Below are 27,736 nucleotides of genomic sequence, written 5' to 3'. Positions count from 1 at the left end.
TAATTCTTACATTAACCAGTGATGATGTATTAATTGATTGTGAGGTTGTAAACAGGTGGTTGAAACTGGTGAGTGCTTTTGATTCAATATAGGAACAGCAATGTTTCTGATAACTGACACTGCACAACACCAGATTTTTATGTTTACTCATAAACACACTTTTGTTTAGGTACTTCAAATGGCCTTGATGGACCTTAAAAATTATCTTGGAATAAAATATATCTCCTAAAAGCCAGTTAGTGTCAGAATCTCAGCCTAAGCAGCTTACGCAAGACGTTTGCAGTTTCTGAAAAGTTCATCAAAACATTGAAATCAATTCTCATAAATTTTAGAATAGTGCATTTTTATTTCAGTAAATGTTAAGCACCACAAAGAGGTAAGTTGCTGCAAGCAGTTACTCTAAATCAAATTGGCTTGGATACCATTCAAAAAACAATTTGCATTCATTTTTAAAATAGTGTGATAATGAATTGCATTAATTGTTAATGTACATTTTCAATGTCATTACAGAACACATCCTAATCTTTCCCCACAGGATGACCAATTGGCAGTATGTGCTGAAAAGAAATGAAAGAAGCCTGAGTGTGATTATTTGATTGTAATGCTCAAGCTCCATTACTTCGGAGAGTGATTTTGCTCACGTGCTCTGAACTCTTGCAGCTCAGTGATAGAGGTCCCTGGCAGATTTACGTGAGCTGCTCACTTTGCATCAACAGGATTAACTTCATCAGGATTTGTACAGACTGAGCAGCAGGGCTAAAATATTGTAAGTATCAGCTATTGTGTTCTGACACTGTTCAGATAACCCATTTCCCTTTTTAAATACTGCATAAAGTGTTTGTCAAAAGGTTGTGATGTGAAGTAAAGCAAGAATTAAAATATGTACCCCGAAACTGCATACCATGGGGAGTTTAAATTATAAGTGCACTTAGTTTCACTTGTGGCTAGGGGTTATTTGGGTGTAACTTTTTTATTCTTTCTCCGGTCTCTGTACCACACTTGGGGGTCCACAGTGTTGGTGGCCTTCATCAGATGAAAAATGGCTTCCAAGCTTTAAAGGACCTTGCTTCTTTTGGCAATTAAGTGTTTATTGATTGTTAATTGATTGGTTGATTAGTTGGTTAAGCATTTGTTGTGTATTGACTCCAGCCACATCCATGAGGGCTATCCATGCATACAGACTAAGCATAAGCAGTTGAGGAGCAGAAAAGTGTGAATTAATCGTTGAATCATAGGATCTGAACTCAGATTCTTGGAGGTATTACTGCACTTTCTTATGATTTATTTTTTTACCTGAAGAATGAGAGGGTCTTCAGGAGTCTTTTATCTGGTGGTTTATGCATATAAACCATGCTGATAACTGTTTCCAGGAGCAGATGAAACAGAAATTTCCATTGTAGACTTGTTTGGAAGTGCTGGAATTCACTAGATCAAAATTAAGAACATTAAAAATATGGTCTGTTTTTGCTAGAGGTCTAAAATATTTAAGGGAAAAACTTCTTTAGAACAGTTTATAGCTATGAAAACCTTTTGCAGCGCCTCTGATAAGGTCCCTGTACTGGTTGGCTCTACTTGTTACCCTGACTGTTTGAATTTATGCTGGTTGTCAAAACATAAAGCCTGGAGAAACCAGTGAAATATGAGTGAGAGGTTTCCAAAAGCAACTCTTCCCACAGAACTGCCAGATACTGCTCACAGAGTTCTCTGCAAATCAAAGGTCAGGTGTTTGGGACGGCATATGGGTATGGGAAGAGACTGAGTGACATTTGGAAAAGGAAGGCAAGTTGAAATAGTGGAACAGAGAGGATGAAGAAAAATAAAGGATGGAAAGGTGAAAACTGTAAGCTTCCAAGAGAAAAATGAGGAGTGAGTGCTGTAGTAGTACAGAACTTAGAGCCATCAGGTACTGTTAAGGCAAGGATTTCAGTCTCTTTGATAAGTCATGCAAAGTAAGTAAATAAGGAGGGAAGCATGCAGAAGGCATTGTAAAATCTTTTCCTCATGGAGGAAACATAAGCCAATTCATCTGCTGGTGGGTGCCAGCTGCCCTGATAGAGGAGGACTGCCATAACACACTAGGGCCATAGGCTGCTTTGGAGCGTTGGCCATCACGTACTCTCATGTTGAAGCTGAACATTTTCCACAATTGAATTAAATATTTGCAAGGCAGGACAATATAATCTATCTTTCATTTGGTTGTTTCTTATAATTTATTGGCTTCTATTAACACACATAAAACCTCTCTTCCCCTGCCTGCAGAGCAAATACCCTGAAACTGTAGCAGTCAGTGACACAGCAAGACAGACATGTCTCACTGCCGATCATTAAGAGTCATGCTGGTGCCTAATTGCTTGTCATGGTTGAAGCGCGCCTCTGCAGACTGCTTGAGGAGTCGCAGATGGGGACACCAGCTAACAGATCCTTGGAGTGTTAAAATCTTGCTGCACATCATAATAACAGATGCTGGCATAGGTTGCACCTTATTAAGGGAGTCTCATCAAAGTAGTCACACTGGAGACAGGACATTTATTCCAAACAGCAGCAGTTTATGGGTAGGTGTGTTTGAAAATCCCTTCAGTCTTCTGCAGCTGCTTTACACCACCTGAAGGCCACGCACATTCTTGACCCATATAATTATCTTTACTCATTGGGTTAAATTTCAAGTAGGATATAAATTAGCTGAAAGAAATGAGGCATATTCAATAGGTGATGCACTGGAACACTGCTGAGCTTGTGAGTACACTGAAGTGGCTCACACATATAACTTGAAGGCATTCCTCTTTCATTTTGGGAAGACGATCCCTGGGTGACTAATGACCAAAGGAGGCAGACTCAGTAATAAACAGTGAACTCTTGCTCCACTGCGTACCATGATCAGATTTCAGGTAGACTGCAGCTAACCAGATACCAGAAAGGCTTTCAGCAAAGCCATAACTAACAGGGAAGCACTGCACCATTAGCAGCAGAGTCACATTAGCAGAGGGAAGGTCAGTTAAGAGCTGTAGACGTCCAGCATCTCTTGGGGTCAGACTCAGGTGCAGCTTTGGAGCAAACAGCCCAAATTCACCTAAAGTGTTCTCTTCTTCAAGGATCAACAGCCATGTCTCATCTTGCCAAAATGCAGATGTGTACTGTTGAAAGATGCCAGGCACACATAACATACAAGATACTTTGTTATTCAGAATGATCACAAACATTACAAGAGGGGATTGGAGCTGATAGTTTTTCAGATGCTGGCCTGGTAGAAAGCAGGTGGGTTTTTTTCCACTTTTGAGTGCTGCGGAGCCTTGATATGCCAAGTCCCTACTTGTGCTACAATCTGAATTCTGTGTGAACATGTACCCACATCTACACTAAAACTGTGCAGTTACTAACTCCTGGGTCTTAAGGCTGTGCCTCAGTTTACCATCCAAAAAGAGATTTATACCTCCTCATAAATTTAAGGACTTTTTTCCGCAAGATGCAAATGACAGTCTTAGAACATGCTCTGTTCTTAACAATTGGAAGTTCCAGTTCTTCAGCCAAGAGGCAGGAAAAGTAAAAGGAGTCAGCTCTAACCACTTCTGTTGCCTCAGTTTTGCAAGAAGCAATATACCTGCAAGGTGATAGTATTGCTTTTCAACAGTAAGTGATAAAAATCTCACTTTCTCCAAGGATTAGTGGGCATTCAACTGTTTTACAGGGAAGTGGACAACACTGATGGAAGAGCTCTTCAGATCAGTGAATCCTTGATTCTTTTCATGCAGAGAGCAATGGACTTAAGGGTGCCCTCACCTTCCCTCATAAAACAGGTATCCCCAGCATGAGGAAACTAGCATTTCCTTTGCAATCTCAACACAAGGGGAAAAGTTATGTCTGATTCGAGCTTTAACAGTTATGTTACCTTAAGATGTCTGTCCAGGTCATGGTGTAGCCATGCATCCTTACGGCAGGGAAAGGAAAAGAAACAGCTTTCAAAGGCTTATGTTAATTATGAAGCTTTCACAAGAAGCATATGCCTGTGTCCACCTGAAAGGGCAGCCTTGCAGGGTTTATTAGAGAAATGTTTGGCTCCTCATGAAACAGGGAGTTCAGAAGCAGATTATGAGGGTAAAATGATAACAGAAAGTTGCCCATATGGAGGCTGTAGGCTCCCTGCCTCACTGGTACAACCTTTAACTGAGCTGTGCCTATGTCCCCTCTGTGTAGCCCATGCCAGGTCCCATCTGCAGAGCTCACTTACCTAAGCCAAGCCCATGTGCTTTTTGAGGTGATTTCTTCTGATCATGCAGTCATCTTTCTCATTCTTTAGAGAGAACGTGAGCTTTTTCTAAGCCTGTGTCTTGTAACTTCCAGGAAGGTGATCTTCCTGCTGTCGAAGCTGGGTTGCTGGCAGGGCAGCTCTCTTTCAGCTCATTTTTTGCCTGCAAGACTGGGATTGCAATTTATTTCGAAAGTGGATATTGCTAATGTTTGCATGCTATGTTGAAAGACTTGAAATGCTTTTTCTGGGGCAAAGAAACTTGTTCTGAAGCAGGTTACAAAAGCAACCCTGAGAAGCAGGGCTTGGTTGTTTTAAGCTCAGGAGCATGCTGATGTGTAACCTTAACTTCAGGGAAAATTTTCTGCGTCTAGCAATACTGACAGCTAGGAGGGCAGGCATGCATCTGAGTATATTTGTCCAGAAGCCTAAGTTTAAAAATACGTGTGTGTGTGTGTGCATGTATATCTATGTATTGAAGATAGCTATTAAAAAAAGCTCAAAATCATCCTCACTTTCTTGGGAAAACCATAAAAGTTACACTGTATTTCTGGCAAGCGCATCCTGTAACTCCTTTCAGCCATACTGAATGAAAACAAATGAACCAGAACCAAAACCCTTGCTACAAAACATGAAACATCCATTGCTCCAAAAGTCAACGACTGAATGGTTAGTGCTATGCTCCAAGGTAGGAGAGAGGCCACGTTTCCCTTTCTGGAGAAGTCTGAATATATTGATTTAAATTGCCTGGAAAACCTTCCAGGCCCTCAAGAATTGCTAATACTTGTTTTAACATTTTCAACACCTTTAATTGGTGACATCATACAACCGAGGTGTGACTCAGCCAAGAATTTACTGGAGGATGAGGGAAGTATCACAAAATACCTATTCTCACCGATTTCTGCCAGGTCTTGGTTTTTGTAGTAGACAGACTGTTGTGCAATGAGCCCTTTTTTAACCTTATTTGCTCTTACAGTCAAAGCACTCACAGCCTGGCTCTCTCGAGAACATCAATAATGCTTTGCCTGCTGACAGCAGCTGAGGACAGGAGCAGAACAAAATACGAAGCATTGTTTATTAAAGCACAGGACACAGAGCAATGGCTAAATAAGCAGCTCAAATTGACCTGCAAAATTCAGAGAATGACTCCCACAGGAAGCTAGTTGCCCACATTGAAGCTTCAGCTTTGGGATGGGACTGTTTGCTTTATACTGCATGAGAGAAATAGAGGCTTTATAAATCTGATCTGTCCCGTGGGATGACCCTGCTGCCTTCACCTCAGGGCTTGCCCTCCAAAAGGACCTGTGAGTGACTTCCAGTTTGCTGGGTCCTAATGGCATTGAGCCTGCAACCTCACAATTCACGGTAAGGAATTCACTTGGAAATAAGAAATTGCAAATTCATTTCCTACTTCATTATGAAAAATTGAATTTCAATTGGCTTTCCTCCCTCTGTCTCCTTGGATGGCTTCAGTGACTGAAAATGTTCTGCCTTAGAAATAACATCTTCCAGCAGATCAGACAATATTGCTGAGCAATTATCAAAAAAGAGCCCTTGGCATAAATAACAGAGCTTAACTGCACCGCTAGCAATGCTAACTCCTCTGCCTTCTGGTCTGCCTTTGGTACCTCTTGCCACATCTTTCGATCATGGCTCAGCCAATGCAGCTATGGATTTATAGCTGAAACATTGCTCAGACAGTGCATCTGGCACCAGCTGGCTGATTTCACAGAAAGGGCAATGAAAGTGTAGGGCTGCTGAGAAAGATGTGGCTGATACACCAAAGTGGAAGACTAAAAAGGAGCTTCAGTTCAGGAAGGGAGACTGGGGAAACTGAGCTGAGCCAAAGGCTCAGGGAGAAACACACTGGAAGGGAGTATGCTGCGGGGAAGATGGTGATGGGAGCAGGAGAGGGGTAAGGCCGTGAAGAGATTTTGAAACCTTCAGATTTATGTCCAAAGAGATAAAGCCTATAATAAGGTTACCTCTTCTACAGCAGTTGTGTTTTTCTCCAATATTTTGCAGTGCATTTAATACTCTGGAACTTGACAGCCATAGCTGTCACTTGTGCAAGGGCTGAAATGCGAAGAAAAATAAAAGGCAGCCCACTGAATGGTCAAAGTTAGATATGCTGTTTCCTTGTGATCACTGATTAGTCCTCAACAAGTTTTAGATGGTTCTCAGCTATGATAGGCATATCTTTGAGGGGGATAAATAAAAACATTGCAAATTGCTTTTACAGGACCTGAGGCACCCTACTTCAGAGTAAGGCTCATTGTGAAATATGAAACAACCTCAGAGCAGCTGTGCTGGTGGAAACGTGTGGTTCAAGGTCAGCACTGTCACCAGCCCTGGCCATTAAGCAGGTATATGGAAAAGCGTAAGTACAAGGCTCATGTAAATGAGACTATCCCCTAATTCTCTCCCAGCCTACGGCTACTTCAGTTTGGAGGTTTTATGCATTTTGGCTGCTGAAGATTTCCCAGGGCATTTCTGCCTTTCAAGCACTTGTCCAGTTGTGATTAAAAGAATGTTGATATTATAAAGTAATGTGAGAAACAAGAGGTACCTGAAAAGCATCAAGGACAGACTGTGAATGCAAATCTTCTAATAGGAATAGCCAGAAACAGAAAGCCATGACTAAATCCAGGTTATGCTTTGGTGTAGTGCTACTCGGGTCATTTCACAAGGGTTTGCTAGACAGGGAGCAGTGCCTTAGTTCCATATTTGGGAAGGCAGTCAGCTGCTTTGCATCTGGATGCCGCAACTGTGCGGTGCGGGCAATTGCCAAGAGCTTCTGAAGATGCTAAAAAACCTCTAGATTTCCCATCAGAACCCAGTAGCTGGTGACATACTTCTCTCTTTCTCATCTTTCATGCTTAGTTTTAGGAGCAGACACTCCAGGAAACTTAATACTCATGCCATTCTTGCTTTCTTTCCTGTGCACAGTGACCCTTACATAGGTGTAAGAAGTTTCTTAAGGAAGAAAAAACAAAAAAAGTGATCCTTTATGTGAAGTGCTACCCTCCAAGCTGGTTTCAGCACACTGCTGTACCTGAGCAAAGCCCGTAAGCCTTAAGAGTGGGCTGTGGTTGTTCCTCAAATGGATCCACATGTTTCTCAGCAATTATTAGCCACTGTTGTATTAGATGTTCCACTAATTTCCAAGAACTTTGCCACCTAGGAAATGCAAGACTGAAGATGACTTGTGTGTTATTAATACATTTACTGAATGGTCCCTTGCCTTGAGATTAAAACTAAAGATATCAAAATGAGACCTATGAGATGGAAAATTGCTCATGGCTAAATTGGAAGTTGCAAAGGAGAAGGTGAGCTTTTATTTTAAATAATGATGCATTTGCTTGGCCTTTTCCTTGAGCAGGTTGCTTTGACATACTGAATTAAAACAGCCAATCTTTTGGGCTCAACACATGGCATGTGCAGGACAACCCAGGGATCAGGCCCAGCTGACATGGGTTTATGGAAGGCAGGTCCTGCTTGATGAACCTGATCTCCTTCTGACAAGGTGACCCACCTAGCGGATGAGGAAAAGGCTGTGGATGTTGTCTACCTGGACTTTACTAAAGCTCTTGACACCATCTTCCACAGCATTCTCCTGGAGAAACTGGCTGCTCATGGCTTGCATGGGTGTAATGTTCACTGGGTAAAAAACTGGCTGGATGGCTGAGCCCAAAGAGTGGTGGTGGAGTTAAAGCCAGCTTGTGGCTGGTCACCAGTGGTGTTCCCCAGGGCCCAGTACTGGGGCCAGTTCTGTTTATCGCTGATGAGGGGATCGAGCGCACCCTCAGCCAGTTCCCAGCTGCCCCCAGGCTGGGGGAGCGCTGACCTGCTGGGGGGCAGGAGGCTCTGCAGGGGGGTCTGGGCAGGCCGGGCCGATGGGGTGAGGCTCCACAGGGCTCAGTGCCGGGCCCTGCCCGAGGGTCACACCAGCCCCCCGCAGCTGCAGGCTGGGGCAGGGGCTGGGAACTGCCCGGCGGGGAAGGGCCCTCAGCACTGGTGGGGCCACATCTCGCACCCTGGGGTGTTTCAGGCCCCTCACTGCAGGGGGGACGCTGAGGGGCTGGAGCGTGTCCAGAGCCGGGCAGGGGCTGGGGACGGGGCTGGAGCACCAGGCTCACGGGGGGCGGCTGAGGGACCTGGGGGGGGTTGGCCTGGAGAGGGGGCGGCTCAGGGGGGACCTTATCGCTCTCTGCAGCTCCTGGCAGGGGCTGTGGGCAGGGGGGTCGGTCCCTTCTCCCAGGTGATGGGGGACAGCACAGGAGGGAACGGCCTCAAGCTGCCCCAGGGGAGGTTTGGATGGGATGGTAGGAAAAAGTTCTTCCCTGAAAGGGTGGTCAGGCGCTGGAATGGGCTGCACGGGGAGGTGGTGGTCACCATCCCTGAAGTGTTTAAGAAACACTGGATGTGGTGCTTAGGGACATGGTTTCACGCTGGGTTTGGCAGTCCTGGGTTAATGGTTGGACGGGCTGATCTTAAGGGTCTTTTCCAACCTAAATGATTCTATAAGTATTTGAAGTTCATTTCTGCAATAAGGTGTTAAGAAAGTTCCTAAGTAGCTTATGGGAGATGATGAAGGGAGTGAAGACAGTGATTTTTGTGCTTTATTACAAGGGTTATCTTGCTTTACTCTTCCCCCTAGCTTTAGGTATCAACTTTAAAAGCTCAGGGATGTTGCTGTGAGTTATGCAGGTTTCTTTCATGTATCTCTAGGCATTTTTCAGCTTTGGAAATCTAGTTATCACATTAGACCTGTCGATTTAGCACACAAACACTTCTAAATATAATGAATCCTTTGTTGAAATCAATAAGTGTTTTGTCTTAAAAGGCACTCACATAGCCTGTCCTGATGGCTTCTCCTAACTTCCTCTCTGTACTTCTGTAGCCCCTGTAAAAGCAAAACAGAACAAAAAATGACTCCTATGTATTTCTTATTAGCTGGTGTATCAACTGACATCTGATTTTTCCACTGTCCTTTTAAAACAACAAACGCAATCTGTTGACACTGTACATCTTTAAAGAAACCATTCCAGCATAAGTTATCATATTTAGCTAAAAGTAGGTGTCAAAATACTCCTGCTGACAGTTACCACCTTCTAGACACAGCAGACCATGGATTCTGATCCTTTTCATTTGAAGTGGCTGAAAATTGGTCCAGTGTTCACTAAGATTTGGCCAATTCACAGGGAAAGAAAAAGAAAGAATATTACATTACCCTCTCTCTTTCAGATCCTCTGGCATACTTTATATCAAAGAAACGTTAGTCTTTATTGTTATTCAGCACTTGCATTAGCAAACTCCTTAGTATCCGGGTCTATGGAATAGGACCTGTGGCACTGAACAAGATGACAGTCCTCCTCACAAAAGGTTACAGAGCATAGAAAAGGCCAGTGGATACAGATCTCTAGGAAGTACCAGGATAATAAGGGGGGGGAGAAAAGGCATACAACAGATTTCAGACACCCAAAGCCAAGCATGGCTCCTTTTCTACTGCCTTGGAAATGAATTTCCCAACGCTGTAATTTCAAGCCTTTTGACTGCTTCATGCATCCTCTGCAACACACATTTTAATGTATCCCAATAAAATGGGAAGTTTTAATTCTTTCATTTTGCACCTGCTTATTAAAATATGAAAGGTTGGTTTATGTAAGCATTTTGCAAAAATACCAGTTTACCTCATTATGGGCGACTAAGCTGTATCCAGACTATTTGAAGTGTTACTTTCCCATTATATAAAAATTTCCTGTGGGACCCCTTTTGCAAGGGCATCTGTTTCAAGCGTGACAGTCACTTTTGTCTGTGCAGGATGGATCTGTGTGAGGTGTGTTATGTGAACTGAATGGTGACAGTAATTTTGTTGACAATAGAGAATTGAAAGCTTCAAACCAAAACATCAGTGACAAATGTGCTAGAAATACAAAATACTAGCTGGTTGGTCCTCCCTGGAGGCAAACCTTTTTTTTTTTTTTTTTTTTTTTTTTTAATTAAAAGGTCTTTCTCTTTAGGTGGTCTGTTTATCTGTTGTAATTTGACAGTGTATGAAAATGATACCTGAATTTATTTTTCAGAAGATAATTGTCCTGGCATTTAGTTTAATTTAGTTTCTGGGTCATCTTCTAAATCTTTCCAACACTTTGCTCTTCTTCTGTTCTCAGGCAGATTCTACATCTCCCAAATGAACTGGTGTTTTCCCTCACATAGGCAGTTACTTGGTGGCTGTCACCAAGAGAAAATACCTGCTTGTATGGGGAGGTAAGCACAGGGAGGAATAAATACAGCAGACAGACTACAGGGCTTGCAAAGTTGGAAACTCTCCTCCCGTTAGCTGGGGACTCTCTTGAGCACACTTCCCACACCAGGTAAACAAGTCATCTTTCTTTGCAGCTTGCTTTTGAGGCCTGGGGAGGTGTTTCTGTGTAATGATTGTCACAGAAACAGCCACAGAGGTCTCAGAGGGCACTGGGAACCCCTTATGCCGATCCCAGCCATCTCCTGGCCTCCAGTCCTGTTTTCTTTGGGTTCCTCCCATATTAAACTTACCATAAGGGAGCAGAATGATTGCAAGCACGGCTCTGGGGCACCCAGCAGCTTTGTGAGGGTGCCTATCACTAGCCGGGGTCTTGATTGTGTCAGTTCCTCTCTAGTTCTCAATGATGATGTGTCTGATCAAGCACTGAAGGCCACTAAGGTTGCCCTTAACCACCAACAAATATAAAACTTGCAAAAGATTGTTTGGCATCAGATACCAAAAAGGTTAATTGTCATGGCTTTAGACTCTGAGCATAAGAAAAGAAGTTTCTGTGCTACTACACTCAGAGGACAAGGATAATTTGGTGATGAATAGTGTCAGTAACTGAGGATCTAAGGACACAGGGTAATACACCATCAGTGACCTGTTCAGGGTTTGCCCTGAGAGCCATTTTCTTACACTTCATTATTTTGCCATTCCTAAGTCAACACATTTCTCCTCTCACTGCCCCCCAAAATTTTACAACATGGGAATTTTAGTAAAATTGTTTCAGAGCCTTTTGTAATCTGTAGGAGTCTGGCTTTCAGGTTCAATACATATTTCATTCAAGCCTCAAAGGCTGTTTGCAGAAGCCCTGGGTAGTATATTCAAGGACTTCAGTTTCATTTGTTACCTTATATTGGATTACATTTTGAAAAATATTTGGTGCTGGCAATTGAGGTTTGACAGTGAGAACAGCTCAGCTGTTGTGTAAGCTTTTTAGTAATGTAGCAGAATTTACAACAGTGCTCAGCTTTGAGCGTCTGCAAATGTACTTTTTTTTTTTTTTTTTTTTTTTTTTGTAGGAGCAATCATGCTGCTCTGAGGGTTGACAGTCTGGATCTTTTATGAAATGTCTCACTCGGTGAAGCTGGATGATGAACGCTCAAAAGCTGGCCCAAAACATGCTGTGATTTCAGTTTTGTTTTTTACAGCAAGTAAATTAGGATTGCTCCAGAAAATGCTGTTCTTTCGAGGACGTAGGTAGGATATTAATGAATTAAAATGAAATAAAATTAAGAAAATTTTAAAAAAATGCTGATGTCTGTTTATAGTCTTAGGTGTATGAACTCCCTTAGTTCTGTAATATGAGTAACATCTGTAGCAAACCCCTTGTCTATACTCAGATGCTTAAATAATTTTGGAATCTAACACAAACTCACTTTGGAATGTTTACCTTGAAGTCTCATTAAAAGTTATTGGGATTCCTAATCTTGAATGATTTCTGAAAGATGGAAGTCCTGGAAAATATTATTCCTGCAATTCTTTTAAATACTTCTACTTGTTATCAATTGCACGTTTCATTCTGTATTGCCGAGGTCTTTCATTAGTTTATAGAGATGTTTAAATTTGTACTTTTCTGTAGAAGAGATCTTGGGATATTGGATTCTAGATTTCGTCAGAGCCTGCTAGGAAATGGCTGTACATAATTTTCACATCTGTCACAGGAGGATGGGGAGGTCTTCAGGTCTTGGGACTATCTCAGCAGATTCACAACCTGGAAAGTTTTGTAGGTAAGAGCTATATGATCATATTTGATAATGATGGGCTTTTATTTCTCTGCAAATGTATGGTGATTCCTCTTCGCCACTCTTTTTTTGACTGTTTTTACAGCTTCTGTGCAGGAGGTTTAGCTTAGAGCAGTTCTCCACAGTGTGGAAGATGAAAAGATTTAGATGTGCAAGATGTTTATGCACAGAAGGGATCCAGTGATCTCCACAGCTTGGGTAGCATCTTCTGACTTGCTCAGGCCAGCAAAGACCTGAGGTTTGGGAAAGGCAGTGAATACAGTGGGGATGTGGGGAAGGAAATAGGCAAAACTAATTGGGTGCCACATCTATCTTTCTTTTTATTTCACTCCTATTACCACTGCAAATAAATGCTTGTTGGGAATACTTTTATCCCATATGTGGTGGAGGAGGTGTACACAGGAACTGCTCATTCTGCTCCTTGTTCTTATTCCATTTCTTAGCAATTCTAGTAGGAGCTGCACTGCATGCAAGCAGTGAGCTATCAATTTCCTGCTGTAAAACAAAAAGAATATAAGAATAAATTTCATGTTGAACAAGCCAGTTACTCATCTGTTAGTAGATTTTCCCTCCTGACTAGCTTCACTGCAGCCTTTGGCGCCTCTCTGCTGGTTTTCTCCAGCTTTTTCCATAGTGATAGGTAACTGCTCCCTGTCGGCAGTGCCGCAGGGAAGTAAATCCCAGCCTAGGGCAGCAGGATGCTGTCTGTCATATCTCAGCATCACCATGGAGTTTCAGTCTTGAAACGGAAGTTTTTGTTTTTGTCAAACTAAAGTTGAACTAGAAAGCTCACCCTTTCAGACTGAGTGGGATGGGACCATTTCCCTGAACTGTGGCAGTACCTAAGTGGGGAGCAGCTGGGCTATAGCAGCTTAAATTTTCAGAAGTGTGCGCTGCTTCCTGGGAAGATGCATGAACTCAGAAGCTAATGGCCAAGCAGGTACCTATGGGAGCTCAGCCTTTCCCCACAATTTTTAAAGTTGCTCCACTTTCTACAAAAGGCATCTCAGAGGCCACAAGGTGGAAACAAAGTAGAGAGTCCAATTATATTAAAATAAACTCCAAAATTTCCACTGACTTCCCTTGCTCCAGCTAGGGTTTGCCCTGAAGATTACAACTGCAGTCTGTTGCACACTGATACGTTCAGTGTAGCTTTCTACTACTCAATGTTGGTATCCAGGAAAGGTCTGCTCATTGCAAAAGATTAACAGATTAAACTGTTCAAGAAACTCCAGGAAGCTTTGGGTGCTGTTGGAACTTTATTTTATTGTATTAACATTCAGTTACCTTATCCTACTTCTTTTAAAAATATGACTAATTTTCCTCAAAATTTCTAGTTTTCAGAAACATATGCAATTAATTTAAAGTATTTAATGTTGCTTTCATTGAGAGTGTAGAAAAAAGAGAAACTTTGAAAGCAGAAAAATAAACATTCAAGGCAAATCAAGGTGAAAGTAAAGTGGCATGTTCAGATGAGATGCAAGATGAGAGCCCAGCCCATAATCTGTGCTTTTTTCAATCTATTTGAAGCATTTAGTCTACCAGCAAGGTCTGACGGAGGCTTGTCACAATGTTTCCACCCTAAAATGCTCCCCAAAATACCTTTCTTCTGAAAGCATGGGTGGTCATAACAGATTGAGGTTTGTGGTTGAGCTTCCTAATGAAAAGGATGAGGTGTTTGTAGTGGGAACTCTTCCGCTGTTGCTTTATTCTGTCAGTTGCTATACTTCTGAATAGGCATCTGCACTCTTGGCTAACAAAACGTGTTATCTGTCATACTCTGAATTTATTTTTACTGCAAGGAACAGCGATGCTCTATTACGGCCAGCACAGGGTAGCAGTGATCAGAGTGTGTCTGTTAATTGAAAAGCTGTACCCAGACACTGATCCTGCACCTCTGATGGATTATTAGCATGTGGTCTGCAGTGACCACCTTTCTGGATCACATCACCCTGTGAAAGAGGCTCAGGCAGCAGCATCCCATCTCCAAACACACAGCTCAGCCTGGTGGTGCTGCACAGTGGTACTTTTCCTCTGAGGCAGCTTGGAGAAAACAACCCCTAAAGCATGTTATGCTGCACATTATGGAACAGTTGGAATAAAAAATACTCAAGGCAGGGTAGTGCAAACGTGGGTCATCTTCTGGAAACACCTGGTTGAACCTGGTAGCTGCAGTGTTGTGGCACTTACTGAATGACAGCAACTTTAATGGGAAGCCAGCTCAATTAATGCTGCTGCAAGCAGCAAAATAGCAGACAGCTACTCTGCATGGGAGTGAAGGAGTGAATTAGACTCAGATGATGGTAATTAACAGCTGGCTGGCAGAAAGGCATTTTGTCTGCCCAGCCGTTGAAAGCTCTTTATTACAGATAATGTCCCAGCACAGCTAAGTCATGGCAACCTGCCTCTCAAAATGCTGGAAGTGGGGAAGCGAGGCGCTGTTTTGCGTTGGTGAATGTGCTACAGTATTGACAGGTAAATAGTATGTTCATTTTTCATTTTCACAAAATAGATTCTTCAGGATGCAGTTATGAGAAATTCATCTTGGAGCTCCAACATGAGTTTATTAGGAAAGCAGGGTCCTTAGGTCCTGGGCTAAAAGCAAAAGAAGTGTTCTTATGAAACATATATGGTAGATAGTTTTAGCCTTTGGTAAAAAAGACAAAACATAGATTTTGCGTACTAGAACTTTGTTTTGTAAACCAACATTTCTTTTGGGATCTTTTAAAATGTTGCTGAAATTACCCAGGTTTAATTTCATCTTATGCTGTATTACAAATCATAAGTTGATCAATAGAATCAAACTTATTCATCCTGCATGTTAAAAATACAGCATTGCTTTCCCTTCAGTTTTGGTAAAAGAAAAATGAAGCCTTATCCCTAATCTCTCAAAATATTTTGCAAAACTTCCAGTCATTGACTCCTGCTTATGAACAGGCAAACTATGAATGCTGCTGGGCAGAACACTGCTGTGCTGAATCCATGGGAAGTTTCAGTAATGGAAATGCGCTGTTGTCAGACCATCACTGTAACTGGTGCACCTGCAGTTACACAGCAAGCAGAAGGCCAGATCCTGATCTCAGACATCCCAGTTACCAGCTTTTTCCTAAACAATTCTTTCCATAAAAGTAATTCCCTTGGCCCTAAAAACTCCTTTGATTATCAGCTGCCTGTATTTTGAACAGACAAGGCCATATTTCATCTGAGTGGTTTTAACGTATATTCAGAGTGTTTGCTAACAATATTATAAATTGAAATAGCACAGTGTTCAACCGGTGGCACATTTCTCAGTGTTTGAATATAATATCATCCTGGGTGTGGTTTAATGAGAAAAGTTTGGTGCTGTGGTCCCACTACTAGACACAGGGTCCTGCTCCTATGATAGGGGTTAGAGCCCCCCAGGAAGGCCTCAGCTGCCTGCAGCCCTCACTAGCTCACTGTCTTTTCCTGCAGGACAATTTTTTCCTAGTTGGTGTTACCCTACATCTATTTCACTATCTACCGGGTGGAAAGAAGGACCAAAAAACCCTAAAACCAACTAGGTGTCTTCTCTTTAAGCCTCACCTCACTTCTGCCTTTTATGCTTGGGAATTACCATTATTTAAAGGATGAGTTTACATCCTTGAGGGGAGAATCAGACGCTCGGGAACATGGCTATGTGGCAGCCTTATATCTCATGGCAGAAAGTGGCTCAGATATAATATCGAGGAGAAATTCACCTTCAGTTGTCTCCATGGAAGCACCGTTATTTACTCTTTTGTAATTGTAGAGCATCAACATTTAACAGATGTTGTTCCTCACTATTAATGAGCAAAATCATTTATCACCAGCTTCAATGCACCACTCATTTTCTGCCTGCACTGCTGGGAGGAAGCGGTGCAAGAACAAAGCTCCATGGAACTGGTTCTTGTGTTTAAAGCTGTGGATGCAACAAATGGCTGGCCGGGTGCAGGATGGGTCACCACGGCTGCATCCTGTTCCAGCCTGCTATTTTCCCCACCGTCAGTTCTGCCCTTTGTCAGCAGAGCATGTTGCCTGAGAAATATTTGTCCACCAAAGTGTTCCTCCCAACTGCCTGTCTGTGATTTGGTTACAAAAAGCATTTGCATCTTTGAGCACTGCAAAGGCATGAAATATCTGTGTCCATAGGAGAAGGTGGAAGTGAAATATCCCTTCTCTAACTATCGCCTAAGTGTGATGGAATGTAGTGCATAGAGGGCATAACACCCCATTCGTATGAGGTTTCATTACTATTATTTTTCCTATGGACATAAAAAAAAATGTTTTAATCCATGCCTTCTTGCTCTTCTTTTCCCATCCTTCCTTTCTGAAAAAGTAAGCTAGTTTGGATGTACTCATAGTTAAATGCAAACATAAACTCCACACTCCTTTTGATGTAGTGCTGATGAAGTGAATGTGAATTGACTTCAAAGCAGTGACCAGAAACCACTGCATGTTTCAGGGTATATATATATATATATATTTATTTTTTTTTTAATATACTCTGTAAGAATGTGCCAGTGTAATTGCTTGGCTGATTCCCGAGTCAAAAGTCACCATTTATTTCTATGCTTCTGAGAAGATAGCATTGAAAAAAAAACCCCTCTCTTCATTTGAAGACTCATCATGTGCTTTGTTATTGTACATTAAACATTCTTACTTTTAAAATAATGGCCTGGCTTTTATCAGCCACAAGATTCCTGCTTCTTAGTTTAGTTCAAAGACTGGGACATAACTGAGGTTCTCCCAGGGTGACTCTGAACACTTCAAGGACTATTTGCAGTGGAAAATATTTGTTTTGTTTGTGTCACGGAAAAGCTATGCTTTTTCATTTCCAGGCAGTATTTCAGTATTTATTAAGCAGTAAAGATTAGTGGTTCAGTCCTTAATCACTCAGTTCAGAACTGATGAGACAGGGTAAGGGTCTGTAGAGAAGTCAAGGACAGTGTTTTAATGGAGAGTCTATCTTGCAATTTTTGCCTCTGATGCTATGCAAAGCGTAAGGCTGGGTACTCCAAATGGGGGGGAAGACATGAGGCAGGGGGTGAGGAGATAAGGAAGGGGTAGGTAACTGAGATAATATAAAGATGTTTTTGCATTTCCTCCAAGCTACTGGCACCAGCCTCACCTCAAACCAAACCTAGGCTGCTTAGACACCATGAAGTCTGATATGCTGATAAATTATGCCTGCTGTGAAGATGGATTGTGTAGGACAGGCCATGCCATACTGAGGGGTCCAGGGCTGAGCTGAGAACCACCACGGACGTACGTGGGGTAGCACTGGTTAGCCTTGCCTGACTGCTTCTGACTGCAGGTAGGAAGGGGAAGGGGACCCTGGGCTGGGTTTCCTTTTTGGGATAAACAGAACAAAACTATACTGGAGCCAAGCCCAGAGAAGGGGACAGAAGGAAATAGCTGGGATTTGAGGAACAAGGACTGTAGAGGCTGGTTTGATTTAGCTGCAGAATCAGTGCTTGCTGCATCCTCTTTCAGTAGATTCATTTGTAGGGAGGGTGTTTGTGAGGGTTCCCTTGGCTCTAAAACCTCCTGCCCACATGTCTCCAATGCCAGCCTTGTCACAGCACTTACAAAACTGCAAATGACAGTAATTTCAATGGAAAAATCCTGTAATTGGACATTACCTCACTTTAAGTTACCATGTTTGCTTCTGCAAGGTCCCCTGCCACTTCTCTTACAAAAATTTACCGGTTACAGTTTTATCCCTGACTCACTAGTGAGGAAAAGCACTGGTCACAGTGCAAAGCCACCCACCTGAGAGTGCATGGAGAATATGAATAATTTTTCTCCCCTTCAGCACTAACAGGAGATACTGATATCTTGAAAGCCAGCGTTCCTTGTTCACTTCGCACAGTGCTTAGGGGCCTCTGCTGAGCTTACAACCTGAGCGTGCCAAGCATTGTACAGGGACATAGCAGAAGATGGCTTATTCACTCTTTTAGTCAATGTAAACTTCATAAGGTAGAAGATATGTAGTTTTTTAATCCATCACAGTGTTAAAGTGCTTTTTGTAATATGATGGCATGTATGCTAGAAATGAACACTGCTGGACACTGCTTCCCCACTGCCAGCTCCAACCAGTTCAGTGGTAGAGCAGGAGCTGTTAACCCAGGCAGAAGATGGCCTTGATGGCTGTCTGTTCCTTCTACATTTGTTCTCTCAGACCAGCCAGGAGAAATAGCCGTGCAAAAAGGCAGCCTGGGTTGTTCTGCCTGCAGGCTAGGGTCAGTCCCTGTCTAAGGCTCCCTGTCTATCATGGTGTGCACAACATGTGTCACATCTCAAGTGCTTAAGTGCACAGTGCTCCAGGAAAAGTCAAACATCATGGGTGATCTTCAGGTGTCAGGAACAGGGTACACAGAACGGGGTCAAATGTGGTAGTATTCAGAGCAAGCTGCTTGATGCAGGTAGATAAAAGACAAGGCTTCTTTAATTAAGGGATCTGCCACACACAAAATGCTACTTGTGTGCTGCTGCCATTCTCCTTCTTCAGCTCAAGCATATTGGCTGTTGGTCAATTGTTTCTCCTTCACCTATTTATATAAAACCTGGAATTAAGCCCAGATGAGTTTTCTCTTCCCCGTATCTCTCCACCCTCACAGCAAAGGACATTTAAAGACAGGTTTATATAAAACACCCACTGCAAAAAGCAGCATACTGACATGATGCACCCACCCTGTCATCAAATAGCATCTCTGCAAGCGCAACTTCTCTGCTTCAGAAGCAAGATGCTGCAGTCACTGAGTACGTCAGGCTGAGGTACCACCTAAGGCTCAGCATTGCATGGCTGGGAAGCTCAATGGGAAATATCCTGTGAGAGCTGCAGTCTTTCGTAAGCTCAGTAAGAATCCTGTTTTCATATAAAATAAAGCAGGTTTATTTCCCAGTATCTAGAGGACTCTGTGTGTCAGCAAATAGCTGCTACTTTTAAGCAGAGGCCTTGCACGAGTCCAGGGATTGCCTGGGTCTAAGCAGTCGCTGATGCCACCTGGAGCTCTGGAGGGGTATTTTTCCGAGTTAACCTGGCTAAATACAAGTAAGTCACAGGTCTTCCTCCTAGGTTTAGCTTTAAGGTAACCCCAAAAAGCTCTCGCCGCCAGACCATAGCCTGCTTCACCAGCCCCAGCTCGCAGCTCTTTACCACCGAGCCCCTGCCACCAGTCCCTAATGCTACCAGCTCCCTCACAGGCTTCCTGGAGCAGCAGCTGCAGGAGCTAGCCAAGACTCCCAGCTCGTTGATGACTTCGTTACCCTAAACAGCCTCACCTGGGGCTCAATCACACCTGCAGGCTTATTTAAGGGCAGCCCCAGGCACCTAGAACCTTTTTTAAGCTGAGCTGTGCAGGCACTGCTCTAGCCCTGTCTCCTGGACAGATCGCAGCCAAGCCTAGGGTGTAAGTTACTTCTTTTTTTTGTTCTGGGGGCAGAACTTTTTCTCCTGTTTAAGGTGTGTTTCAGCATAAGGGTGATCTTTCTGCCCGGTAGTAACTCATCTGTGATAGCAGTACAGCTTTGCAAAGTGTTGGGCTTGAGCTTAGCAGCAGGGGGAAAGGGGGGCTTATGTTTTTGGATAACTCATCTGACTGCGCTGTAAGCGTTTAATACAGTGCATCAAAAACAATTGCATAAATTAGCTGCTTGTGAATTGTGAGCTGTTATCTTTTGGTAACATATCTGGCATCCCATGGTAATGCACATGGTGTGTATTACCCAGATAACTGCCTTGTGATCCGGCGTGTCCTGCAACAAACAGCTTGTCTTCAACAGCACAAGATTTTTGTACTGGTTCACTGATAAGCCTTGATTAGTCTAATTTCATTGAAGGAATCTGCAGTAACTTTAATTAAGGGAAATTGGACAGCCTGCGTGGTTTCCAGAGGCCCTTGTGTGTATGGTGTGTGAGTGTGTTGATGTGTTTTGTTTTTTGTGTAGAGCAGATTTCTCTCTACACTGTCTCTGTGTCCATCTGCAACACAGAGATTCTGATGCTAACTTGCGCTTAGGTCATTCACAAATCACTTTTACGAGTACACATGCAGCATACAATTATATCTGAACCAAACGTACTCTCTTCTTCCAGAACAAATAAATAAATATGATATACGTATGGTCTGCCAAAGCTAAAAGGTTCAGAGTCTGGGGGTCTGAAAGCGCTGATATGCATTGCTTGGAGAAAGGAATTGATACGAGGCGTTTCTAAAACTAAACCTCATGGCTCTTCAACAAACCTGAAAGGCAGGGAACAAAGAACAAGGAGCAAGGCAGCATGCTGAGGATAAGTTAAGTTTGTTCATTGGACCCTTGTGTGCCAGTTATTCCTTAACACAAACCCTCCTGTGCTTTTTCATGATCAGTGTCTATAATTATGGACTAACCTACCTTGTTCAGACCTGTAACTCTGCTCCTGTTCTCCTCTCTGTCTGGCAGGGGTCTGGTTTCTGAGCATGAGAGGACTATGGCTGACCATACTGGGCTGAGCACATGCAGAGTGGGGCTGAAATACTGTCTTTATTAACTATGGATTAATCACACTGCAGCTCTGTTGTTACAAGGTTATGGGGCAATGGCTAAATGCAAGGAAACTAGAAAGAAGCCAGTCGTCTTAGCCGATTTATTGGTAATGCAATTCTGATGAGGGGGAGTGTGTAATTACTGCATACTCTCACTGCTCTCCTTTCTCTCACCCCCTCCTAGAACTGATTTAAAGATGAAGCTACTGGTGTAACAACGACTTTCTAGTTTACTGAGTGCTGTGGTTTAAGGCAGCGTCAGTGTTTTCTGAGCTGCGTTTTCATGTCAATATGAAGACCCAAATGAAGTAGTCTGCTCATGTCAATTAAAAAAGAGGCACAGAAGGCTAATGTGAAAAACATCCACCAAATGTTTTTAGAGAAACAGAAAATTTACCAATAGAAGTGTGATTTTCCCCTATGGTGGTGGAGCACAGGTTGTGTGTGGCTGCTGTCCTAGCAAAAATAAAGGTGGCATCTGAGCAAGGAAAGGTGGGGCAGCAAGGTAGCCCTCCCTCTGAGGCACTCAATCATGGACCCTGATGCCAAATCTAAAATCTAATGAGCAAAAATCTCAAAAAACCCATGTATGGAAGCTTTAGTCAAAGGGATTAATTTCCTTTTTCCTTATCTTTACTTGAAGAAACAAATGACCTTACAGCCACGCTTTATATAGTGGGCAGCATTGGAGAGATGTCTGAGTGGTTCAAGATGGTGCTGTAGCAACATGGAAGAATGATGTGAAAACTGGGTTCAGCTAAAAGCAGCATGAAATGTGACTCGGTGCTTAAATGCTTCATGCAAGCAAGGGCAAACCTCTCTACAGAGGCTGCACAAACTGTAATAGGAGCAGTGCTGTCAGGGAAAAAAAAGTGATCTCTGACAATTGACTAATACAAAGTGACATCTGCTAAGTGAAGAGCCAAGCCCTTTGCTGGTGCCAGCCAGCCATGCAACTGCGGAATTCACTCTGCTACCTGCTCTGCTTTGCTGTACCAGTGATGGGGCTCACGTCCAGAAGCATTAAACCAGAGAACACAAACCCAGCCGGACAGCATCAGTGAAATCATGAAACGTGAATAAGGCTGTGCTGGTTCAGCACAAACCCAAAAATGCCTCATTAAGGAGTATTTTTGTTTGCCAGTGCCGCTGCTGGGGGACATACCTTGCATGTGTTTGAGAGGACTAGCAAGCACGGGGTACATTAGGCTGTATGCAAAACTTTGCCTACCGCATGGTGTTGGCTTTTGTGTATCAGTGAGGAATACACAGTATTAGCTAGGTGAGAGTCTGAGCGATGACACGTATTAATGAACTTTGCTGGCAGGCACAAGACTTAAAGCAGCCCCATATCCAGCAGTGGATATGTGTTATTTCAGACCTGCAGGTCTCCTCCAGGATGGTGTGATGAGCAGGAGCCCAACCTGTTGGACCTAGAGACTCTTATGCAGGCATGCCTTTGAGCAGCTGCTTCAGCTTTGAATTTGTGGTGATCGGCAGGTCAATCACCATATATTTGCAAAATAATATTTCTTACTACGTATGGGCATGTCCACGTAATGGGTGACTTCTGAGTGTTAATAATTCACTCTCCACCACGCTCTCTCTAAAGAGCAAATTGCTGCAAGGCTTTCTACTGATTTCTTGACAGTAGAAGAAATAGACTGTACACAAGGCAATTTAAAATGTTGGGCTTTGGAAACCATTAGTGTTTGTAGTTACTGTTGCTGCAGCACTAGCCTGTAGTTCCTACCCCTGTCCTTCAGAAACGCTGAACTACAAATAAGCAAACATACCCTTCACTGTTTATCCAAAATGGAAGACTTGTGACTTAATATTACCACAATAAACCTGAAGCAGACACTAAACCAAGAGAGTGAGACTTTACGAAGAGAGATAGGAGTGAAAGCAAATGCTTGTCCCCATCAAATAAGTGGTGAAACAAAAAGGGGGGAAAAAATAATCTCAAAGGCACTCTGAATTCAATGCATGAATAATTTTGGCTTAGTAACTGCTTGCTTCGAGTGTGATGTTTTAGCTGAGTACATGCAGAGATTGGTGGTGTGGAAATCTGTAAGACAGCGGCAGCCTGGATGTTCAGTGGTGGATGGACATCTGCTGTTATGCTCTTGGCTCGGTAATTAGCAACCCAGAGTTTCGGAAGCGTTGAGCGCTTGACAGCTCCAGCTGGCTTCTGTCATAATGTCGTAATTATTAGGAGTTCAGTGTTCAAGTTCAATGCTTTGGAAGTGTTTTTGGTTTAGTCCTACATTTAGAAATCTAAGTGTTGGCAGTAGTTTATTAAACACTACCTGACTAGCAGAACTTGTGGCTGATCCTCAAACCACAGTATTGCCGTAAGAGCTGGAGGTAGGGATACCTGCACAGAAATGGGTTTTAGTATGAGGGCTTCCCATGCTGCTCTGCCACATGTCATTCAAGAAGGCTGCTCTGAGGGGCTTTAACTACTCTTCATTATCTGCTTCTCACAAGAAGCCTCCAGCTTCAGTGCTCTGACTGGCTCCTGTAGTGAACAGAGTGGACAACCATAAGGTTGGCGGGCAGAGATGCCAGGGCTTAAGTGTCCATAGAAAGTATTAAGAAGAAAGAATGAACTGTTGTTGGGTTTTGATAGACTCTTTGAGAGGGAGACTTTTTTTTTTTTTGAGAAAGATTGGTGTCAAAGATACCAGCAACACTTTGGCAAAAAGAAAGAGAAGCCAGTGAATGGTTTGTCAGCTTTTGGTCATGTATTGCTCTCTTACGCATTCCAAACAGAAAATTCAAATATGGTGAATATCTTAATGAAAAAGGGAAGATGCTTAAAGGAAAACCAGAGGTTGATAATTTATTACAGAGTATACTTACTACATTTTGACTGGTAAAATATCTGTTGTTAAAGTTGCTAATTATTTCCCACTATAGTACTCTAGTTGGATACACTTGAAGTTTGGTTGAAGTTTATAAGAATCTGGGGTGAAATTTGTGGTGTGGAGCTCTGAGCTAAAAATTTGAGCAAAAAGTTTCTAAGTTGTTTGAAGCCAATATTTTTACTGAACTTTTAAATCTCTCTCTCTGCCTTATACGAAATGAAAAGCCTTGGAAGTTTACAGACCTCTTGTTGGAAAGCCTCAACTTTGTTGAGATAGCAGAGTTGAAAACTAGAGAGTCCTTGAGCACTTGAATATCTATTGATGAATAAGAACAGGTTATTACTGAGACCGTCTGAGAAGGTGTCCATCCAACTTAGCATTTCCTCTGTGTGTAGAATTAAAGTTGTAATGAATTGTAATGCAATTAATGAATGGCTCTGGGGTACCTGGCTTGTGACACTGTTAATCAAATCGGACGTGCAGAACACTTGGCTGCAACCCAGGGCAATCTGTTATTCAAGGCAGAGATTGAAATAATTATTCTTCCAATGTCTCTGGTGGTTGTGTCTCCTCTAGTGCATGATGAAGTGTGGAATTCTTAGTATCAGCTCACAAAGTTCTGAAACAAGAGTCTTGATTTTCTGCACCTCAACAGCAAGATGTGAAACTGTACATTTATTTCAAAATTCTTAACTGATATCAAGTATTCCCTAATATCTCCTTGACATTGTTCCCTCAGTTTGGACAGTGAAATAAAATCATTTCTTTCAGCCCTTCAGGGACTTCTATTAAGATACCAGAGGCCAGTTATGGTTTTCAGTATGATGCAGTTACCAGTGCTTCAGATCTTCAATCAGGAATTCAGTTAACAATTCTGTCATTCGAGCCTAGGCACTGTAGGATCTCACTGGTTTTGTAGAAAGGTGATTAATGGTAATGAAAACAATTAATAATGAAATGGCATTAAGTTATACATGCAATTTCAAGTGAATTGCATCTCGGTTACTCAGGCTTCTTAATGAACCACAACTGTAATGATAAGTATCAACAGATCTTGCAGGTGTAGGAGGTAAACTTACAAACAAAAAAAAGAAACATAACTAAACTCAGTTAGAAGGAAAGATGAAGTAACAAGCAGGAGGATATTCTGGGAAGAGGAATAATTACTTTGAGAGGGCTGAAGGGAAAACTGACCTAAGCTGAAGGCTGAGGAGGCCTAGGGGAGCGAGGCAGATGCCAAAACTCAGATCAGGCCACCAGAGCCAGGTCTATTCTAGGTAGGAACATCCTCTTCAGATCCAGTCAGTATTTTCTTCACTACATTTTAATGTCACATTACTTACAGCTTTTCAGTACCCTTCCCACTTGCTTTTCTGTCATTGCTACATCTGTTTGAAAACATCTTGAAGATCAAGTTATTTCCTGGAGGAATTCTTGTATGTTTTTCCCCTAGCTTGCAGTTAAGCATTTTTACCTGCTATATTCATTGTCAGGAAGATGATGATCATTTTTTTTTTTTACATATACTGAGCAATTTAAACTGCTCTCTCTCATTTTTCTTTTTGGAAGTTTAGTTATTAACTAGCTCCTGCCTACTTATGGCATTTAACCTTTCTAGACGCTTGACTTCATTTGTTCCTCTTCTTATTATCAACCAGATACTCGGGCTTGGGTTTTTTTCAGAGAATCTGTTCCTGAACACCCCTCTCAATCTTCACTTGATTGAAAAGATGGAATGGAACTGATTACTGCATCTCAAGTCCCACTTTCTGACTCAAAAGAAAGCAGAATATTCTGCTAATTCACTCTACTATTTAGGAAACAAAGGAACTAAAGACCAAACATGGGTTGTGTGGAGTACGTCCTAGTGTAATGACACATCTATCCAGACATTAATTCATCAAAAAGCAGACATCCATTACATGAGATGCATGTCAAGCCAGGCAGTAAGCTTCTTGCATTTCATGTGACTGCTTCAGCATCCTGCCAGTGTTATGGGTATCTTTCCTAGAGAGGGCACAGAGATCACGTTATTCTTTTTCTATACAGAAATCCTTTTCGTATATGGAAATTGTTATTGGTTTCCTGTCACTGCTCTGAACATCTAATGCTCATGCATCATGTCCCCATTTGATGTTTATCTTCCTCACAAACTGGAAGACATTGCTGACTCCCTGCTATTATCATCAATCCTTTTGTGCAGAACTGTCAGCCACCTAATTGCACCTCATCTCGTACTTGGGTAGATGATTATTACCAAGTAAATGTAGGATCTTTAATTTGCCCTTCTTTTTTCAGTCAATTATTGTAACTTCTCAAGGGTATTCTGAATTTTGTCCTAAATAGGCCTAGAAAAGCATATACATAATGCACATTCAAAATAAGAACTTAGAGGCGATTCATCGCTGCAGGACGATCCGGTGGAGTCATTGTTAAGGGGAAATAGAGGGCCCAACAGTGACGCTAAGAAACACTCAGCAAACCTAATTAACGAGGGAGCATGCTTGATGAGATGACATACCTAAGTAAATAGTTATGTTAAGAATAAATTTAAAAAAAAAACCTCAAACAGCAATAAAAGGATGCATCATCACAGGAGAAAAATCAAAGGTGCAGTCATCTGCGGTTTTAGATTATACCAACTGGAAGTTAAGGAAACAGAAATAAAGGCTCAGTTGCTAATGGAGTAGCATGGCTTGGAATGAGTCAAGGTAGGCTTGAAAATATCGGGGACAAATAATGTTTCTGAGAAACCTACATATATTTGCCTTGTTAATGAAGTTTGGAGTCATGGTAACAGTTTTCTGCTTCATCAGAGTTTGCTTGCAGTGGCTTTTTTTAATTGCAGTGTGTTCAATCTTTTCAGCAAACAGACACAGGAGGAAAAATGAAACACCTCTGGTGTCTGTTCGTTGACAGCGGTGGGGATCCAAATTGTAATACTAGTTTAAGAGGACCAAGCTATGTCTTTGACAAATCCCAGACCATGTAGCTTTCTTCTTTAAAGAAGCGGACATATAAGTGCATCCATTGATTTTTACTCCTAAAAATATAGGTGGCTTCAGTCATGTCTACTGAACCACTGATAGTGATGCAACTTTACTGCACAAAGTTAGTATGTCCCATGCAGTCAGCTGAAAAAGGAAAAAGAAAAAATTCTGACTTCTGAACGAAATCATCTTATGAGGTACCCGCTGCTGTCTTCAGGAGAAAAGAAAGGATAAGGTGTTTATTGGCTTGCAATTCCTAATTTATGGGGCTGAAGGCTATTTATTGTTGGCAGAGTTATTATTTCTTTTCAACAGATTTGTTGTAATTTGGGGTTTGTTTGTGCTTAGGAAGGAAAAGCATCACTATATTAGTCATAGTAATTTGTGAGGAAGAAACAAACAAATGTTTCATGGAAAGGCTGTGAAACAATTTCTTTTTTAGAAGAGCTACCAGAGGAGGGTTTACATGTGCCCTCAAAGGCAAGCACCAGCTCTACCCTCCACAGCAGCTTTTCTTTTTTTTCTTCCTTTCCTGGATTGTGAGGGTGTGAGCAGGCTTGGAAAGCACTTCTTTTTTTTTTTTTTTTAAAATCCTTACTTTCATTTCACCTCAGGCAGCAAAGAACCAAAATGATATTGCTTGAGAAATAGAGAGTTTTCTGATGCCAAATAGATGTCAATAGAGAGACATTTGTGATATCTGAGAGTTGCTGCTAAAAGAGAGAAGGCTTAAATAGGTATAGCTTTCTTTTAACAGAAAGCAACAAGAAGTATTTTCTCTACAGGGCAGAGGGGAAATGGAAAAATTAGCCCAAGTAACTTGTGCCCAAAGCCTTGAGGGCAAAACAGTGGCAGCCTGAAAATGGATAAAAAGCAAATGAAATCAAATAGCTTCCAGGGCTATTCACCAGCTACAACCAGGTGGACTCAAGTGCTTGCTGTCCTGCTGCTGGTAAGGACTGAAAAGCAGAAGAGATCTTTTTGGAATGTATGTTTAGCACTGCAAATCCCTCTGACCTTTGAAGAGCTGCTTTTCGTCCGAACCACCCT

At 42.2% G+C, this 27,736-nt stretch overlaps 1 long non-coding RNA gene across 1 annotated transcript; it reads right to left on the bottom strand.

Annotated features, from left to right (window-relative positions):
* Positions 1 to 382: 382 nt before the first annotated feature.
* LOC129785335 (uncharacterized) lies at positions 383 to 4,357 on the bottom strand. Its single transcript, XR_008749250.1, has 3 exons — positions 4,219 to 4,357; positions 3,884 to 3,922; positions 383 to 1,425 (listed from the first exon to the last, which is right to left on the bottom strand). It is a non-coding gene; the product is annotated as an uncharacterized LOC129785335 (long non-coding RNA).
* Positions 4,358 to 27,736: the final 23,379 nt, after the last annotated feature.

This window comes from Falco peregrinus, chromosome 11 (assembly GCF_023634155.1).
Source record: "Falco peregrinus isolate bFalPer1 chromosome 11, bFalPer1.pri, whole genome shotgun sequence".
Lineage (NCBI taxonomy): Eukaryota > Metazoa > Chordata > Aves > Falconiformes > Falconidae > Falco > Falco peregrinus.
Note: the sequence above shows the minus strand (reverse complement) of the source record. Positions and strands in the feature narration are given on the sequence as shown.